The sequence below is a fragment of the Astatotilapia calliptera genome, chromosome 10, assembly GCF_900246225.1.
Source record: "Astatotilapia calliptera chromosome 10, fAstCal1.2, whole genome shotgun sequence".
Taxonomy (NCBI): Eukaryota; Metazoa; Chordata; class Actinopteri; order Cichliformes; family Cichlidae; genus Astatotilapia; species Astatotilapia calliptera.
The window spans coordinates 28,856,733-28,871,652 of record NC_039311.1 but is presented as its reverse complement, the minus strand read 5'-3'; the positions used below and the strand labels follow the sequence as shown (position 1 = coordinate 28,871,652).

At 41.6% G+C, this 14,920-nt stretch overlaps 1 non-coding gene across 1 annotated transcript; it reads right to left on the bottom strand.

Moving 5' to 3' along the window:
- Positions 1-1,368: 1,368 nt before the first annotated feature.
- trnav-uac (transfer RNA valine (anticodon UAC)) lies at positions 1,369-1,441 on the bottom strand. The gene has a single exon. It is a non-coding gene; the product is annotated as a tRNA-Val (tRNA).
- Positions 1,442-14,920: the final 13,479 nt, after the last annotated feature.

The following is a 14,920-nucleotide window of genomic DNA, read 5'->3' as shown; positions in this document are numbered from 1 at the left end:
AAAGATACAAGGTTGTTGACGTCATGGAAAAATCTCACTTCCACAAAAGAATCCTACCTATGAGGAGATAATAGATTTGCCAGCTCTTCACAAAAACAGTGAGGAATCACAGTCACTCATTGCCCTGTATCAACTCATCCACTTTATTGTGGCTTTGCAGGTCGGCGATACCTGTTTGTCATTGCGTGATGTGACAGGTGGAGGATAACGCTGCTGTCGAGCAGCTCTGCTGAGGCTGCGTGACACAAAGAACCTGATATTTTGACAGAAGAAAGTCAACAATTAAGCAAGAAGAATAAGGGTATAATGACAGAAAGGGTGGAGTCACCGCTGAGTTCGCTGGCAGGAGAAGTAATCATTATGTTTGCGCCAAGACGCTTTCATTCAGGAGCCTCAGAGATTTGCTTCATCATCTGGGGACAACGCCCTTAATGCACGGTGTGTATGCAAGGGTGTTAGCCTCCTTATGCACAGTACGAATGAGTAAGAATTGTGTGCTGGTAGGGATTGCATGTGAATGTGCACTGACTCAGTTAAAATTTAGTTCTTAGTGGCACTGACTGCACCTCAGCCTATGATTTTAGCTCTTTCTGTCTTCCCCCAAATTACTAAAGCTCTTTAACCCCACAAGCAATTTATCTCCACTGCCAAGTTTTTTCTCAGTCCTGACTGTGACTCCACTCAGGATTTCCATTTCAAACGGATTCTCAATATTCCAAATACTGGAAGTTATGTTATGTAACTTTTTTGGGCAGAGCGTGATGTCATCATGGGTGATAATCTTAACATTACACACTGTAGCGACAAGCAAAACAAACTTTTTTGGGGGGGGGGGAATGTAAATAGTTTTTTATGTGTGACAGAAAAATGTATTATCATTATTAGTAGTAGTAGTAGTTCTCCCATTGACCACTTTCTTTCCATAAGCCTTATTCACACAAGCACTTTTTTCCATGCCTAAGCACTCGGCCTTGTCTACTAATCAAAAGGTTGACCCGCAGACAACCTGCTCCACCTCCTCCTGAGCCACAGCCTCGCTGGTTAAGTCATGCAAAATGACATATTCTGATTTCCTGAGAACATAGTTAAGGTTAGAGTTAAGTTTGGGACCATAACTGCTGAAAACCTTGTGTTTTGGGGTGTTTTACTTTAAATGTGAGTGACAGATAATGACCAATCACTGCAGGTTTACTTTTGTAGTTCTGACTGAGATGTCAGATTCAGGGGTGCAACATTATCACATATACTGGTTTAAGCACATTGTCTTAGTAGACTGTGCTGTTTAGCTTTTGTGTTAAATACAGAAAAATGGAGGTAGTAGGTTTCTATTATTCAAACACTTCTCACTATGATTTGATAAGTATTTTCTGGTTCCACTGGGAATCGAACTCAGGACTTTCTGCGTGTAATGCAGACATGCTAACCACTACACTATGGAACCACAATGCAGAGGAAGATGAGCTGACTGACAGCACATGTGTTGGTTAGTTTCATGTTTCCATGTTCTGCCCACTGCACATGTTCAAAGACATGCACTGGTTGGGTTAACTGTCATAGGCGTGAATGGTTGTCTGTCTCAGTGCAGTAACTATCTGATGAACGCCTATAACAGCTGTTCACCCAAACCTATAATCCTCACAGTAGTTGTAAAGACAATTAACTAACCACAGGACTTTTACAAAGTTTTTATTACTTTTTGCTTGTTTAGGTCAATTGATTTTTAAGTGACAGTTCACAACAGCAGTTATCCCAAGGTTCGCTATATTGCAGGGTAAGATTCATGCCATATTAAAGAGTGAATCTCAACAATCTCACTTGGGAGAAAGAACTCCCGTTAAATCCTGCAGTATCAGGATGTCTAAAAGTCAAGGATACGTGACAAAGCACAGACTAACGGCTGGAGAATGCACAAAGTCTATGACATGCAATAGTGGCATGTAAACATGACAGGAGTGCACGGTGTGCCGCTTAAAAGAAAAGCGTCAAAAGAATTCTTTTAAATATCTCCCTCACTGAGAGTTGCCAGATGTTAACAAGGACAAAGTCAGCTACAGGTTGTTCCCTGCAGGTACCCAGATGACTCACCTGTTTATCTACAATCAGTTCCTTTTCCATTTGATGCTCAGGTACATTTTCTTTGGCTTCGACCTGCCGAGCATTCACCCGGGGGCCTGGTGAAGCTGGCTGTTTGACTCGCAGCTCATTCCACAGTTGCTGCAGTAAAACTCCTGTCAAAACTTGTCGATCTGATTCTGCAATGCTGCCTGCAGTCCTCTCTCTGAGGAGTTAAAACAGCTCTAAGACGAACAGCTGTAGAGATAGATAGAAGACCTCTGAGGATTGTGAATACATTTGAAAATATTTCTTCCTGCATCCTGAGCTATTTCTTCTAATGATTATACTGAACACTCGATGTAGTATTTGTCTCAGCAAGCTGCTTTTTGTAAGCTCATCCTAATTCAGTTCTTCGCTGCAGGAAAATCAATACTTTTACATATGCGTTGACAGTACTGGTAGATATTAATACGCTGTTTATGTGAGAGGTATTAGATTCGTAAATAAGCTATATAGACGTGTTTGAGCTAACGATACCCGTTATCTCTGTCTGCGGGTTTAGGTTTTGTTGAACCAAGAAATCCTAGCGAGGTTGAGCTTCCTTCATACCCCTCTGGCCAGCATGCCGATTATTTTTCAGCATTAAGCTGCATCATTAGCTCATTTTGAGATAATGATATTAGCTATATGAGCGATATCATTGGCTCGTTTTGCGCTAATGATATTAGCTATATCAGTGTTTCCCAACCTTTTGGAGCCACAGCACATATTTCACATTAGAAAAATCACACGGCACACCACCAAACAAAAATGTCACAAATAGCAGATTGATCATTTTTCCCTGCACACCAAGTATAGCGGAATTAGCTCGGTTTGTCCCTAGTATACCTTTTTTACTTTTTTTACTACTTTTTCTTTTCAAATATTTATCTATTGTAATGCGCTGCGTTGTCTCACTCACAGCATGCCTATGTAATTTCTTCTTCGTCTTTTTCTGTTTTACTCGCTGTTGGCAACCCATTTAATTAGAGCAAGCAGTTGCACTGCCCTCTAGTGGAAGAGGGTGTAATTGTTCTGCCGTTACTCACGCCAGTCGCTTTGGAGCACCAATCAAGTGAAAACAGATAATCTGGAATACCTGATCATTTCTCACGACACACCTATGTGCCGCGGCACAGTGGTTCGGAAACACTGAGCTATGATATATGAGCTACATCATTAGCTTATTTTGAAGTTGAAGGCAGTGGCACTTCTCCAAAAAGTTGGGACAACAAAATGCTGGAAATATCCGTAGTACTGAAAAAAACAGCTGGAGGAACAGTCTGCAACTAATTAGGTTGGCTGGCAACGTGTCAGTAATTTGACTGGGTATAAAAAGAGCATCTTAGAGAGCTAATGAACTAATATTCTCACCAAACAGTAAAATATTTCAGTTTCATTTGATGTGTTTCCTGTGTTTTGTTCTGAATAAAATTTGGGTTTACAAGATTTCCAACCTACTGCATTCAGTTTCTGATTGTCTTTTATGCCAGTGGTCAAGTTGGTGGTAGCTCAGCACAGGCCAAAGTGGTGGACCTGTTTGAATATTTGCAGTCCAATTTATTCTTGTCAGTCTACTTTTTGTTCTTTACTATTTTAGTTGATGCCTCAAACTACTTGCAACACAGTGCTGTATGTTGCACATCTGCCTGTGCCGCTGTACTTGCTCGTGTATGATAAACATCTTTCCCACTGTGTAACGCAGACGTTGCACCTGTTCAAGAACTTCCCTTGTCTTCATTAATGCAGTGAGAGAGGTGACCTTAAGTAACTTAGCAGATTTTAATCACCATTAACTGAAAGCTTCTGTGTGGGTGTGCACATTTTTTGACTTGTGAATCAAGCAGCTGGATGAGTAACCTCTGGTGATAGATAAGGACAGGCTGGCTAGACAGAGATAACTTCCCGCCTCGCGTGTTTCACCAAAACGTGCCCAGGTCAACCCTCTGTGGGGAAGCTTCCTTGCCATCCAGACCCTGAGCCTGAGCCGGCTGGTCTGACTGGAGCATTATATATGGTCTTGTCTTGGTCAGTCATCTCCTTTTGCCTTTTATTTTATTGTGTTTGTTCATGTTTTAACATGTGGGAATATTTTCAGCTCTGTTAAAGTGTTCTTCCAAGAAAAGATATTGTCTAACCAGGAAGATAGTCTGGATGCCATCAGCCTCCAGCACCACTGTGAGGAATCTCGAAGTCATTTTTGACCACGATATGTCCTTCAGCGCACACATTAAACAGTTATCTAAGACTGCCTCTTAGGAAGATCGCTGTCCCTGGTCCACTCCTTTGCTGCGTCTTTCTATACAAATCAATAAAATAACTCTTATTTAAATATTGGTTCCTCTCAATTAATTCATATTGTTTCATCAGTAACTAATTTTGTAGGGATGCTTGTAGTGGATTTACTGTATGAAAATTACATAATCATAAACCTCTAAAAAAAACTTTGTTGTGAAGCTGAAGTTCTGAGATTTCTCCAGCTGTGTGTTTTGTGAAAAATATATTTGTGGTCTGGAATGTTTTGGTTGTGGTTGCAAAAACAGCATAACTTCATGTCCGATCTTAAAACAAACAAGATGTATCTTTAAGTGATAAGTCGTCTGGTATCTTTTCATCAGCAGTCATTAAAGATCTCTGCGCTGCAAAATGTGCACCTCTTGGAACTATTAAAGTAAGGTGAGGCTGTTGTACGGCAATGACTGACTTGTTTCAACAAAAGCCAGGAAAAAAGTCACTTGACATTTCTTGGAACGTCAGCCATATGCAAGGCCGTCTTTACTTGGAACATGCACAGAATCCTCTTCATAATCTTTTGAAGAGCCTTTTGAAAGGCCACGTGACCCGCTTCAGCATCATCTGTCAGGCAGCTGTCGCGTATAGGCGTTACTATAACCGCATGCATTTATGGCAGTGCTGCAGACAAAAGCAGCACACTGTGCCATGCCCAGATAACATGTGAGAGGATGGAAAAGGAAAACGAGCCAGCGGATCTGTCAAAACAACCCACAATGCCCGCAGACTGTGAGTTGTCACTTAGATATGCAGGGATCAGCTGTATTGTTCACCTGGCTTCCATGGTTTGGTGAGGACCTGCTTTGACAAGCTCTCTCATACCCACAAGTATATTTTGGATTATGGTGTAAAAACAACTTGTCCGTGTGGCCGCACAGTGAGATATTTATGGCAGTCCTTACCGACCCTGGCTGCAGTTTAACTGCACAGTCACGACGGGCGAGTCAGACAAAGGCTCACGTGATTACTTGTTGCACTAGTTGTTATTTTGAGTTTTACCTTTAGACAAAATAACCCTTTTCTGGTCACTCTCCTTTATTTTTTCTTATGCACCCATGACTGAGATGTAGGAAAGCACAGTACAAAATTTGGAAACATGTGATCACAGAGGTGTACTTATCAGATTGTATGAAAACGATAATCACAGCAACAAAACAACATGAGCGATCTACAGTAAGCTGAGCTGAATCGGGAAATTGTGCCGTCTATCAAATATGTGTTTCGGCCCGAGCTTACATTAACAGGCCAGTGAGTGGAAACCTAAATCATAAATGCAACTTTAAAGACGTCATTCACTTTGAAATTTCTCACTACCAAACATGGCTGGTGTTGTGCTATGAATCTGATTTGTCCTGTAATGAATTTCTTCTAAATTACTTTATATTTATAGGGATGTAGCACATTAACTTTGTGCTCACTCTTCATTTTGCACACATGTGTGTTACGATCCAATGTTGTCAGTGTTTTGTGTTAGGCGTGACTGTTATGTGTTTCCTGTTTTACTTTGAAGGTCTGTCTTATCTCAGTGTGTTCAGGTTACGCTTCCTTGTCTCGTCAGTTCTGATTTGCCCCAGCCGTGTTTCCCTCCTGTTGTCCATTCCCTGATTGCTCCCTCTATGTATTTAAGCCCTGTGTTTCGGTTTGTCATGGGTTGTGATCACTGTGGTGTTGGTATCGTAGTTTTGTAAATAGCTGTAAATAGATTTGTAAAGTAGCAATTGAGTATTTTTTCAACCTTGTATATATTGTTCACTGCAGCAGCCAGTGTGGTGGGCCAATGTTTTTGTTGCGTTCAGGACACGCCTAGACCTAGAACGTAACATGTGCATCATATTTCATTTTATTTTATTTTATTAAAATTGTCCCAGATAATGAGAAACATCCGTGCCCTCACTTGTGTCCAAGCTTTTGGCTTTCTCAGCTATTCTGCTGTAGATTTGCTGCTGTGACCCAATTTGGGCCATTTGACATCTGACTCTGTATATGGTATACAGAGTCAGAGAAACACGTGGTTGGCTTAATGACTTCAAGGTGTCCGGTTTCTGTTGCTCCAAACAACCCGAATCATCACCCCTCCACCGCTGTGGAGGTTTTCACCAAATGTGTTGCTGTGTTTTATGGCCAAACATCTCCACTTTAGTCTCACATATCCCAAGGACATTGTTCCAGAAGTGGTTTGTTAAGATGTAGCTTTGCAAACCTAAGCCATGCTGAGCCAGGAAGAGGCTTTCTCCCAGAAACCCTTCCAAAAAACAACATGAAATTTTAACAGCTAACATGTTACCTGAGGCTTTTTTTTTCTTGTCTTTTCTTTTTATAACTTTTTTGACTTTAGGGTTAATTTTCTGGGACAAGACACACCCGAATCCACAATCTGGGACAGTGAAACACAACCTAATTATAATTTAAATGGGTGGTCACCCTGTTACACTATGTCTGTGTTGCAAGAGCGATTGTGCAGAAACGGTGCAGCAAAACAAATTTGTGACTGAAAAATTACAGGATGTAGTTCCTGTTCTTCGGGTAGAACTGTGAACCCTCCTAAGAGGATTCCCCATTAACTGCATCAGCCAGAGGGAAAACTGTTAAGCCAACCTCTGCATCGTGTTGTTCATCTGCAAATGCATTTTTCTTAAGTTTATCTACCTCTGGAAATCTGTCTGGAGATATACCATATTGTTGCATGGCGTAGCGGCCAGCATACCTGCCTTAAACACAAAGGGTTCTGGGTTCAATCCAAAGTGGAACCACAATAACCTGGACACTGAAGCATTGATAGACAAACTGCTCAAAGTTGTCTGCAGATACAAAAAGGAGCCTGTGTTTCACATATATAATGATTACAGTTTTTCTCGATTGCTAAAACACATTTCTTGAAACTACGCCTCATATCCTCACAACAGTAAACACAAATCCATAACATCTCACTCAATTTCCCAAACATCCTATTTCCAGGTCAAAATGAAGCTCTACACCCAAAACTATTCACTCCTGCTGAAAAACCAAACTTTGCCCACAGACATCAAACACAAGCCCTCAAAAACACACACACTACAACAGAGTTTTGCACACTGGTACAATTAATTCAAAACAATAGTTCCAAAACAAATAGGTTGCTTATGGTTCTCCCCTTCAAAACCCTTGTCACATGATAAACACAAAAGACGCAACCAATGTATGTACAGTGGCACATTGTCATTCATGTACTATACAGTACAACACACACCAGAAACATTATCCCACCTCAGCATCTTGTCTTTGGTCTGGGTCAGGCCAGAGAATCTCATCCACATCACAGGCTATATTGGCCCCAGCCAGGCAGCGGGGGTAAAATCCTCTTGCATGCCTGATCCACCCCTGGCATGCATCTACTGATATGTCTAGGCAGGCCTCTTCCATGGCCTGAAGGAGGTGAACACGGACATAAGGTTCTCGGTCATACACTTTCCACCGCCATGCCGAAAATAACTCCTCTATCGGGTTTAGAAAGGGAGAGTATGCAGGCAGAAAGATATTAGAAAACCTTGTGTTATTGGTAAACCAGTCACGAACCAGAGCAGCGCGATGGAAGCTGACGTTATCCCACACAACAACGTAGTGAGGCTGTTCTGGCTGTGCTGGTTCCCTGTAGTCCAGCTGGAACATATGTTGTCTTAAACCATCAAGAAAAGCAAGGAGAAGCATAGTGTTATAGGGTCCTAGTACGGCATGGCGGTGGAGTACCCCTCGTTGGCTGATGGCTGCGCACATAGTGACATTCCCCCCACGCTGACCAGGGACATTTACAATAGCCCGATGGCCAATTATGTTCCTCCCCCTTTTCCTTCTTTTGGTCAGGTGAAAACCTGCCTCATCCACAAAGATTATTTCATGGGGAAGAGGCCGTCCTTCAATCTCAAAGATCCTCTGCAAAACACATAACACAGTAGAGTCAATCGGTACCCTGAACCACAGTTCAAGAGTGCTGAAATGGCAGCATAAACTGCCATGCTGTGATGGTACACAATACTTTATACAGTATCAAAACTCATACCTGAACATATTCCACACGTTGGTTTTTCACTCTGTCAGAGTTTCGTTCGAAAGGGACTCGGTATGCCTGTTTCATCCGGAATTGATTCTTTCGGAGGATGCGGTCAATTGTGGAGAGGCTGATGGCATGTATGCCTCGAAAAAGATGATCATCCTCAATCACTCTCCTTTGAATCTCTTGCAGGCGGATTACATTATTTGCAATTACCATGTTTACAAGTTCCCTCTCTTGCTCCTCCGACAAAAGCCTTAACCTGCCTCCACCAGGTGGTCGTCTCTGTGTCCTACAAAAATAGAAGCAGTCATTACTGTAACTGTCACACATTCATTTTACAGGCAAATAATGGAAACATACTGAAACTCAAGACACATAAGTTCAGTAACTTAAACATTACTGTACAAAGCAGTCTTACTGCAAGTACACCTACCTGTTTTCCTCCCTGAAGGTTCTGATGATGGAGGCAACAGTGAAGCGACTCAAATTTGGTTGTACTCGTTGCCCAGCCTCCCTCATAGTCATCCCATGGACAAGGACATGGTCAACTAAAGTGGCTCGAATTTCATCCGAGACTGACTGTCTTCTTGCCCTTGCTCTTCTCCTTCCTTGTCGCCGTCGTTCTCCACCTCCACCTCCACCTCCTTCACCACGTCCTCCTCCTCCTCCACCTCTCCCTCCTCCTCCACCACCTTCCTGTTGTCCTAGACCACCTCCTCCTCTTCCTCCACCACGTCCTCCTCCTTCACCACGTCCTCTTTCTCCACCATGTCCTCTTCCTTTGCATCTCTTTGGATCCATTGTTTCAAACCTGAATGAGCTGACTTTGGCCCTTTTATCTATCCATCGCAGGTTCTGATTGGTGTGTGCTAAATTTTGACTCCTAGTGTTTCCACCTGGTTAATTGTGTGATAATTGAGCTCAAGCTATGCTGACTTAAGTTAACATTATTGCATGCTAGTACTTTCTAAATGACTACATGGTGTAAGCACTGTAAAATGTAGGGATTTGTGTGTAGAGTTTTGCAGTAACAGTTCACCAAATTTGAGTCATGTGTCAAAGCAGGGAATAGTGTTTATAGTTCAGGGAAATGGGTGAGCTTTTTGAACAATAGCGTTACGGTTTTGAAATTTTAGTTTAGAGGCCTGGTTATAGTGTTTAAGCAATCGAGAAAAACTGTAATATAATATTATGACCACAACGAGGCACGACCTCCACTGGTTCATTGGACTGCTTTCGATAGATACTGAATACTGCATGAACACTCTGACCCATTTATCTACCATCATTTTGGCCCAAACTCCCTCAAATCCTTGTGCATGTCCATTTTTCCTGCTGTGCGAGGGAGTCAGGCAAGAGACTTTAGTCTGTGGTGGCCGCTTGGCCCTCAACATTCACACATATTTCTGTTCTGAGAAGTGTAAGGAAAACATGTCACCTGAAAACAGATCTCCGACAGGGCAGATGCATATCACTTCAGACTGTTGAAATGTTCGTTTCTACAAAAACACAACAACCTTTCATCAAACATTTTTTTGCTGCTCCTGGTCTGTAGTTATCTGCCTTGCAGGAAAATAAAAACAAGGTAGAGGAAGGTGGCACCTGTGTGGCTTCATTATGTAGGGTTTACTGCATTTATTTTGCATACAGAAGGTCTTGGGTTCAGTCCCCAAAACTAGACCTTTATAGTTCATACAAAGAAACCATAAACCTTTAACTTAACAAGCTCACCAGGCACAACAGCCTGCAGCTGAGGACGCTACTGTCCACGTGGTATGTCAGAGTGTCTTTGGACAAGATTCAGGACCTGGGGAAGAGTGTTAACAGTGCTGTCAGTGGTCAGTAAGACCAGAAGAGCATAGTAACAAAGTACCTTTAAACCAAGTATTTATTTAGTATAAGTAAGAGTTTTAATACAGTAACAACAGAAACTGAACAAACAATATAACACCTCACTGCCACACCTGAGTTATAAACTCCACTCAGCCGCAGACCGGTGCTGATTTACTTACGTTTGAACACAGCGCTAAACACTGAGCTTCCAAGAGGGTTAGTAACTTTGCATGTAACTTTGTGCCTGTTTTAATACTGTAACTATTAAAAGTAACACTAAGCCAGCAATACACTGAAAAAAAGATATGTAGCAAAACTGGACAGTTCTCTTAAGCTCAATTAAACAAACACACAGTGTCCCAGGGCATGCTGGGAGATGCCATTTAGCCAACCCAAACATGTGACAATATTTTACTCGTTTTAAACCCTGAAAAACAACACATCATTTGCGTCTGCATTTCAGCCACACCGTTACTGCTTATGTGCAGATTTGTACCTAAAGCAGTGTGTGCATAACACTAATGCTGGATCCATCGCACTACTGGTGATATTTTGTGCATGGTTGTTCAACAACCCTATCAGAAATAAGAAAATGTCTAATAGGTTTTATATGCATTTTTTAGGTATAGCTTATACACTATACCTAAAAGTATTCGCTCGTTTACCTTCACACACATGTGAACTTGAGTGGCATCCCACTCTTCCATCCCAGATATCCCATTCAAGTTCTTCCACACCAATCTCGCTCATCTCAGTCATGTTGGAACAGGAAGGGGCCATCCCCAAACATCTCCACTGCTGTGTAGCCCAGTGGCAGCGTGCTTTACATCACTGCGTCTGATGGAAATATCCTGATCCTTTTGGAAATATAATGTAGCTGACTTGGTAACGATTTTTCATTGGTTAAATATACCAAAAGGTAAATAAATGTGGACTGAATAGCTCAACATCTGACAGCAGGCTTATTTCTCTAAACGTGATCGCTCAGTTTTGGGCGAAACGGTTTCATAACTTAATCCAGAGGTGATTTAAATGTAGTCTGAGGCACTATAGGGCACTAATTTCTGAAAGTAGACTGAGTCACATACACACATGCAGGGCTTGTGGCTTGTTCTGAGTTGTCGTTCGGGATTGCATAAGTGCAATTATAGCAGAAACAGCAGCGTCTTCTGTTCGGTGACTGTGTACCCACAAGCAATGAACTGGGTCTTGGAATCATGTCAAATGTGCTATTAAACTGTACACAAAGACCAAATTGAAAACCAGTAATCTTCTGTATGGGAGGCGAAAACCTTTCACCTCTAAACTATCCCGACTGGTTTGGTGACCGAAGAGATGCAGGCAGTTATGATGAAAGCGTGGAAGTGGAATGATTCATAATGCGGATCTGACAACGGTATGCATGCGGATAAACCTCTAAGCAGCAAGGTTTTTGTTCTTTTATTGCTCTTATATGGTGTGTGTCAGTCTCACTCTCCACCTGTATGAATCCAACGACTGACATGGTGTGTGTTAATGATTGGCCTGATCATGACTGCATGAGGCCCATAAACCCATTTAGACCATACGGCAAAGACGCAAAAGTTTTATTCACAACGCACACACACACACACAAGGAGGTTTTTATGACTTAGTACATGCACTTCATGCTGGGAAGTTTTTACTTATTAACCTAGTTCTAGCTCAGTGTCGTTCTCTGGTCTGTTATTCCAAGTTGATAACTTGGTTTGAGATGAGGTCGGCTAACATTTACAAGTGCAGATGTAACTGAGACACTAGGTGCGCCTGAGTTTATTGGCTGTTTCACTACGCCCCCTTGTGGTGCACACATCAATTTGCAAGTGTATCAGCTGAGATTAATCTTCCTTCTCAGTGAGTGTATCATGTCTTTGTAAGCGGTAGCATTAACCTCACCGTATTTTCACTGTCACTGTCCAGTTTATGTAAAGCAAAGCATTACCTGTGTTTCTATAATGTAGCCGTTATCACATTTTCTTTACACACAGAATTCCCAGTGGAACCAGTTTTGGAACAACCGTGAGCTCTAGGTCCCACTGGTGCATCCTCACATCTCATGTTTAACTCTCTATTCAAATGCTGGTTGAAATGTCCTTAATTAGTGTGTGAGTGGGTGTGGATCTATGCACTGCATACAAATTAATCAGTTAAAACTGGAAGAAAACGTGCAGGCTGTGGAGACGTGTTCGAGCTGGTGCTCTGTTCCACCTGTCAGGTGGACGTATCGTCATGAGCTGCCAGCATTTAGTGTCGTTATCTAATTTGCATTCAATAAAAAGTTTGCATGCTATTTTTTTCTCTCTCAAACACTCTTAACCACATATTCAGCTGAGGGTGATGATGATTGGTGGTTCTAAATTGGCTCTAGGTGTGATGAGACGGTCAATGATCATCTGTGTGATAGCCTGCAACATCACCGGGGTTCACACTGTTTTCACTCATGGACAGAAAAGATGCTTCATTACCTAAAATGTAATATCTCAAGAGAGACTGACTGTAAAATAAAAATCACAAAATATAATATGGCAGACTTTATATGGGTTTATGAAGAATTCTGTGCCATTGTTATCACTGTTATTAGGAGCACAGCTCGGATGAAGACTGAGAATCAGATCTACATTGCCGATTTGGAATCGTATGCAAGCTTATCATTTCCTTCTATTATGTCTGGCGTGTTTCAGATAGTCACATATTGCAAAACAAAAATCGAGTTACACTTTTGCACATGTAACACCCATGCAAGCTTTTTCTCCCCTCAATCTAAAGACCCCTTGGATAGAGCTTGCTATACGAGATTTGTAGCTGATATGAATCTGCAGATAATGGCTAAGCTTGACTTTGTGACTTGCCTGAAATTGTTCAAAATTTTCATCCCACTAGTGTTAGAGGCTAAAATTCACACAACTTCACCAAAACTGGACAACAGAAAATTGCCTGGTCTGAACATTCTGGATTTCTCCTTAGACTTTTACATGGTGGTTTTATAATTTGGCATAAACATGTAAGTATAGATCCATCCAGCCTTGTACCAATGGTTTGAGCTACAGCTGGTGATGTAAATATGTGGGGGATATATTACTGGCACACTGTAGGCCCTTTAGTACCAATTGAGCATCATTTAATAACCGGAATCTACCTGAGTGTTGTTGCTCACCATGTCCATCCCTTTATGACCAAAGTGTGTTATCCTCTTGGACATAATAAGTTCACTCTACTCAAAGGCCTCCACAGTCTCAAGATCTTAATCAAATAGAGCACATCCATGATGTAGTGGAATGGAAGATTCACATTATGGATGTGCAATATGGACCAAAATCCCAGAGGACAGTTTCCAGGGCATCATTGAATCTGTGCCACAGAGAACTTCTCGAGGCAAAAGACAGAGCAACCCTAGCAAGGTGTACTTAAGAAAGTGTCTGACGTATATATACTATAGATATTGGTAAAAGCAGCAGGTCTGGAATATAAATGTGGGAAATCTTTTTTCTGAAAATGCCAGTTACAAATACGACCTTTTCTGCCATTTTTCTGATTTCATTGCCACAGCAATTTACAAACACACTGCTTACATTTCGATTTAATAGCAAATGACACTTAAGAACCAAAGTATAAGAAACAACACAGACACAGGGTATTAAATTGCACCAAAAACATGTTTTATTCTATAAAAGAAGAAGAAAGGGAGGGGAAAATAATCACAACTGTACAGGGAGAAACTGACTTTTAAACACCATGAGTCACAGTATCAAAAAGCTCACGTTTTCCTCACTGATCTTTACACATTTGTTCTGTACAAATACAAAAAAGAAAAATATTATTAATAATTGTATTATTATAATGATAACTGCATTGCACTGAGTAAATATAGTACTGGCCCATAAGTTACTGCATTCAATAGAAAATACCTAAAAGTTCCAGATTTGCAGAAGATGTGATTCGTGGTGAGTCGAGGCACTCGCGCACAGACGTGACGTCACCCTCAGACACGAACTCGATCCCGTTACGGTTTCAGCAGGGATAAAACTCTGTCTTTATGGTTCTTTTTTTCACAATCCTGCTTTTATACAAGAACAAAAAGGGGAGGAAACGGGGAAAAAGAGGAATACTGAGGAAAAACAAGCTTGCACAAACCAACAAGAAGCAGGAGATAAATGTACACATGCATCAGTCTCCCTGCCAAAGCTCCGACACCAGCGAAAATATCCTGCCCAGGGTGTCGTCAACAGGCTCGGATGTTTAACCGACCATCGTCGGTGTGTCTCCAGAGGTTTCAGTGCGTGTGTGAGTTTGTCTCGGTGTGCAAATATACCAACTGAGCTGATCAGTGTGCTTGTAAAGCAAAAGGGCCAATAGCAGATACTAAATGACACAGAGCACATGTGCTCTGTGGGGTTAACATTCCCAGAAATAAAGGGGCTTAGCATTCAGGGGTACTTTTTAATGCATTAATCTTTGGGACTTCTGCCTCTGTTACGATATATTTGAGATATGTGAGAGGGAAGGTTTCATTCGTGGTGCTAAAAGGAGACAAGAAGCTGTATTTGGAGGTCTTGAGATTTCGCTGGATTTCTGCTAAACGTTCATTCATTCCTGACCTCGTCCACTAATTAGTCATAAAGATGACATTTAAACGATAAACGAGGTCAGTGCCGAGCA